This window comes from Myxine glutinosa, chromosome 5, assembly GCF_964187855.1.
Source record: "Myxine glutinosa chromosome 5, kmMyxGlut1.1, whole genome shotgun sequence".
Lineage (NCBI taxonomy): Eukaryota > Metazoa > Chordata > Myxini > Myxiniformes > Myxinidae > Myxine > Myxine glutinosa.
This window is the reverse complement of record NC_136265.1, coordinates 110878480-110883598: the sequence shown is the minus strand read 5'-3', so window position 1 is coordinate 110883598 and position 5119 is coordinate 110878480. Positions and strand designations below refer to the sequence as shown.

Genomic DNA, 5119 nt, shown 5'->3' with positions numbered 1-5119 from the left:
AATCTAATCATTTCGTCCTTGTCACATACGCTACATCTCTGCCAAATTTCGTCTGAACCCGACCACAACTTTTTGATATATTTTGTTCACAAACAAACGTGCAGACAAACGGACAGACAAACAGACAGGGGTGAAAACATAACCTCCATCCACCTTTGGTGGCGGAGGTAACAATATGATGTGCATATGTATACCAGCATGTGTTGTCTTTTTGCCAAGTATGAACAAAATCGGTCCATACATGCCCGAGATATGGTTGCGGACACACGCACGCACGGACAAGACCCAATCCCTAAGCCCCCATTTTGGACGAAGTCCAACGGGGGCTAAACACTTGTATTTGACACATTCCATGTCGAACATTTACATTCGGAGCATTCATTGGACATTGAGATGAATAACAAAGACATTTAAGTTGACAATATTTTGAACCTTGCTATGTTGAAGCAACTCACTATTTTGTTATTGTGTCTTTGTTCAGGAGTGGGCGATGTGGAAACGTCGTTTGAGATGGAGCTGGCGAGTGCTGGCCTGAGTGCACACCTATCAAAAGTGTGTATTGCATTTGCAGCAGAACAGAGCAAAGAACAGAGAATTTAGATTATTGTATTTAGCAGAATACCAGAATCTGAACCCTTCTAACTGCAATAAAACACAAATTTCAATAACTCGTGGTTACTATATCGATGTGATCATTGTCATAAAAATTCATATTGATGTAATTTTAATATTGCAACCTTAACAACCAATTGTGATATTGCACTTCCCAATATATTACACTACTCACAATAAGTTAGGGATATTGTGGGAGTGAGTTTATGTTTTTTATAGGGGTTCGGGTTATGGTATTGAAATCAAGAATGCTGTGTTTTTTCACACTCATTAATAACCATAGAATTAGGACCAACAACTTTTTTCAACATAATTAATACACAAAATCAACCACACCGAAGAACCTGCCAATAGCCCTAACTTATTGTGAGTAGTGTATTTGGGGGCAGCCATATCTTTCCTTCAATGTGGTCCACGATTGGGTGTGAAGTGTCACGTGGTTAAAAAAAATCACATGTACACGCGGCGACAGAGTGACAGAGTCACCCAGGATTGGTTCTAGCCTTGAAAGGTTTCTCGACTTGTGGGGAACTCCCTAAAATTTTGTAAAGAGTATGGGCCTCCAATCTCCATTTTTGTTTTACTTGTATAAAAGCCCGTCAAAAATTGCAGGTTGGAACAGTTTATTAAATGGTGCAGTGTCGTGAGCGTGCCAAAGTCTGAAGCCTTGGCCTATATCGGTGTGCTTATATCTTCTTTATTTATTGGACATCATACGGATGTAAATTAACACTCATTTTACTCTGTGTGCGTTGCACATCACGTGCAGCGAATTTCACCTCCCTGCGCCTTGTATTTATTGTTATAAAAAAAAAAACACTTCTGTACACCGCCCTTGAGGCTCGGTTTGCAAACCACCGTCTATAATTCCAGTAGAAGAGACATAATTACTCTTTTATGGAAAATGTTTTTCGAGTTTGTTTTATCCTCAAAAATAAACCGCAATGAACACACGTTCGTGCTATAACATTGGTCTTTAAAACCTACCTTTATGAGGGGGCAGACATCTGTACAAATACACAAACGCACTGTGTTTTATATGGTAGATGTACATAAGGTGGTGGAGTGAAAGTGAAAAAAATACATTCGAGAAATAGAAAGTAACAAGGGTGGTGACCTTTGTCTTACTTAATATTCTGCTAGGCCTGCATGATGTAATCCATTTCCATGGTTCATTTTCAGGATGATCTAATGCTTGGAGCTCCTGGAGCTTATGAATGGAGAGGAGCTGTTATTAACAAAACTCCCAGAGCAATGGTTGTTGGAAAGAAGACCCCGATGTCCCTGGAGGATAAAGATGGCTATCTTGGTGAGCTTCTTCTTAGCAAGTCTCTATCCACAACCCCAACAGGGAAATATAGTAGGGTAGGAATTTATGTGTCTGTTGTGGGGCAAGATTTATCCTCCTGTAAACCTCCTCGTTTCGAGTTCTTTGTTCATTATCCTGAATGTTCACATTTTATGTAAAATATGTTCAGTAACTGAAGAAAAGGACCAGGGAAGGGGTGTATATTGGGGGTTAAGCATGGTGCATTTTTCTCCACCTTTCCCATTGGGGCATCTTGGCCCACCTAACCCAACTTTCCAATCATATTTGTCTGTTACTATAAATTTTAAGGAATTAAACAGATTTTTGTTACTACAATTTAATGCAAGGATGATGGTTCTGGATAAGTCCTCACACTGAGTCGTAGTATTCTCTGCTTACGTTGTATCCACATTGGTCCCCTTATTAAAATATATTTATGAACTACAGTTATGCAGAAAAAAAACTTTTGGAAGAACAGTGCACCATAGTAGGGCCTGGTGAAAGTTCTTTTTCTTATGAGGTCTCTACCCACAACACTAACGGGGAAATATAGTTGGGTAGCGCAAGATGTGACTGTTGTGAAGCGTCCGGTAATGGTGTAAGGTATTACAAGTCTCGGATAGTAACGTATAATACAGGTTATTGTTCACGTTCCGGTGATGCGACCTCATCTTTATAATTAAAAAAAAAATCAAAAAATAATTGCATTAGGTTGGATAACTTTACATGCAAATCCACCAGACCACTCCTAGTGTAACACACAAGGTGGAAATGAGAACTACGTCAGGGCTCTTCATCTGCATTTTGCAGTAAGACAATGCCGCTTTACCTTGGGAGTACTTAACGTTTGGCATACTATGAAGACCACTATGCGGTTGAACCTGAACCTTGCCTGCTGGACAGCCGTACTAACTACTTTGTGGTGTCTTCAGTTTGGAATACACACAGTAGACACAACCGTATTTCAGGGCAGCCAACCATTGCATCACAAAGTATCCTCTTTATTAGGAAGCGTTGTAAAGCTATCTGTTGAATCCATGGACATTCATGGATATTAAATATATCATGGCACTTTTCAAAAAAGCAAGAGTAGGTTCAAAAAAGAAAGAGTCGGTTCAAAAAGAAAGAGTATGTTCCAAAAAGAAAGACTAGGTTCAAAAAAGAAAGAGTGGGTTCAAAAAGAAAGAGTGGGTTCAAAAAAGAAAGAGAGGGTTCAAAAAAGAAAGTGTGGGTTCAACAAAGAAAGAGTGGGTTCAAAAAAGAAAAAGTATGCTATTGATTGTTGGAGTGGAAACCGATGGCAAGACACCCAAGGTACCTCCTGCCTGCGGAGGCAAGACACCTGCAAGACACCCAAGGTACCCAAGCCTCAAATGCCATCTGCGGCCCATAAATTCGACAACAGAAGATAAATAAATCGTACATTTCTACTACCAATATTACTGTAATCCAGTTGCCGCAACTGTTTCAGAAGATATTTCAGGCAGTTTCAGGGATTTTAGAGGAACTTGACTTAGTTGCTATCACTTTAAGCCTTAGTCATGCCTAATCCTGAATCTTACTATAATTCACCAAATGTCCGTCCGTCTGTCCGTCCGTTCGAAGGTTCCGCAAAAACGGCTGAACCGATTGCAACGATAATTTGGGTGGGTAATCCTGGGATCTCCTGGAGTAAAATAGGCTATATTGTTTTTCCAATTTCAGCTTTGGCCTCCAGCATTTTCAGTTTTGGACTCCCGCATAACGTTATTTTCCTGGGTGCCGCACAAATGGCTGCACCGATCGCTGCACCGATTGGACTCTGTGACCTCGGACAAAGACCTTTTATAAGGACATGGGTTGAATCCCTGATTGAGAGAATGCCAACCCCCTCCCCACCATCACGGTCGTCGTCTCCAACTCACAATCCCACGAGATATGCGGAAAGGATGACCCAAAACCAATTATCTTCCTTTTGATTCGTATATAAACATCCTTAAAAGTAAATAATGACCTCGGCCAAAGTTCAAACAATGTGAGTTTAATCTCTACATGAGAGAATTCCACACAGCTATTTTGGTGATGTATACGCTAACAGATCGCTGTCTCCATCGATCTTGCCAAGGCCGTAACACCTATCGGCTCAAAATCCTTTTAACTGTTGACTTGGTAGTTTTTACAATGAAGGAAACATTAACAATGTTGTTAAAAGTTTATTTTGTGATTAATTTGTGATTGGAGTTATGTTGTTTGGAATGAAAAAAAGAGATATCGAGTTCAAGTAAATGACGACATGCCGTGATGGTTTCTACTTTCTCAACGTGAACTTCGCGGATCGCCATATGCAGATTCGTCACGGACCCATGATCGATGTTTCTATACGTGAACGTACCCGTTTGTTTGTGAACGGGTACGTTTTTCATGGAAGTCCTTCACTAACTTGCTGTCCATGTCTGATGTGCGACTGAAGGTGCTACAGGAATGTGGAATTTATTGGTTTCATGCTTTAGAATTCGCAGTATCTGCATTGCCTGTTTGCCTCTGGCCTCCCACCCGTGCGTAGCACGGGTATCTCACTAGTACTTGTAATTTGCAGGATACTCTGTGACCACGGTTTCAGTGTGGAAGGCGAAAGAGTGTTGTGTCCGGTGCCCCTCGCTGGCAACACCAGGGGCGTGTCTTCTTGTTTGACATTCACGCAACATCTGGAAAAATCACTGTCAATCAGAGGTTTACCAGTTTTCAGGTAATATTTTTCTCATTGTAATGATTCCTTTTGACTGATGTTTGGCCAATTTTGTGGTTTGTGATTGATTTGGATCAAAAATTTTGCCTTGGCCTGTTGGACAAGTTATGGCTCTGAGTTTCAGGGCTATCAGGATAGCTCGGAGATAGCGTACTTGCCTCTGACATATCTTGGCTGGGTTTGAATGCCCACCTGACTATAAACTGTCACCCTGCTGCTCTGTAGATAAGGCGTTTCACCATATAATATGCTGCATCTAGAGGGGACATTAAGCCCTGCTGTCCTGTTTACTAGCATTTGACCACCTTGCCAAATTTAACTCTTACTTGATTTTCACCTGCTGGTGACAAGCTCATTCTATCATCTAATTATAATCAGATGTTATCACATGATGTGTACTTTGTTGCTCACATCACTGCAGCCTTGTATTACTGTCCTCTTTCTTTGTCCATTTGTATCCATTCTTCCTGGTG

The 5119-nt window shown here is 40.8% G+C and overlaps 1 long non-coding RNA gene across 1 annotated transcript; it reads left to right on the top strand.

Moving 5' to 3' along the window:
- The first annotated feature begins 488 nt into the window (after positions 1–488).
- On the top strand, positions 489–4513 carry LOC144892051 (uncharacterized). The gene is made up of 3 exons (XR_013623366.1): positions 489–552; positions 1795–1921; positions 4497–4513. It is a non-coding gene; the product is annotated as an uncharacterized LOC144892051 (long non-coding RNA).
- The last annotated feature ends 606 nt before the right edge of the window (positions 4514–5119 follow it).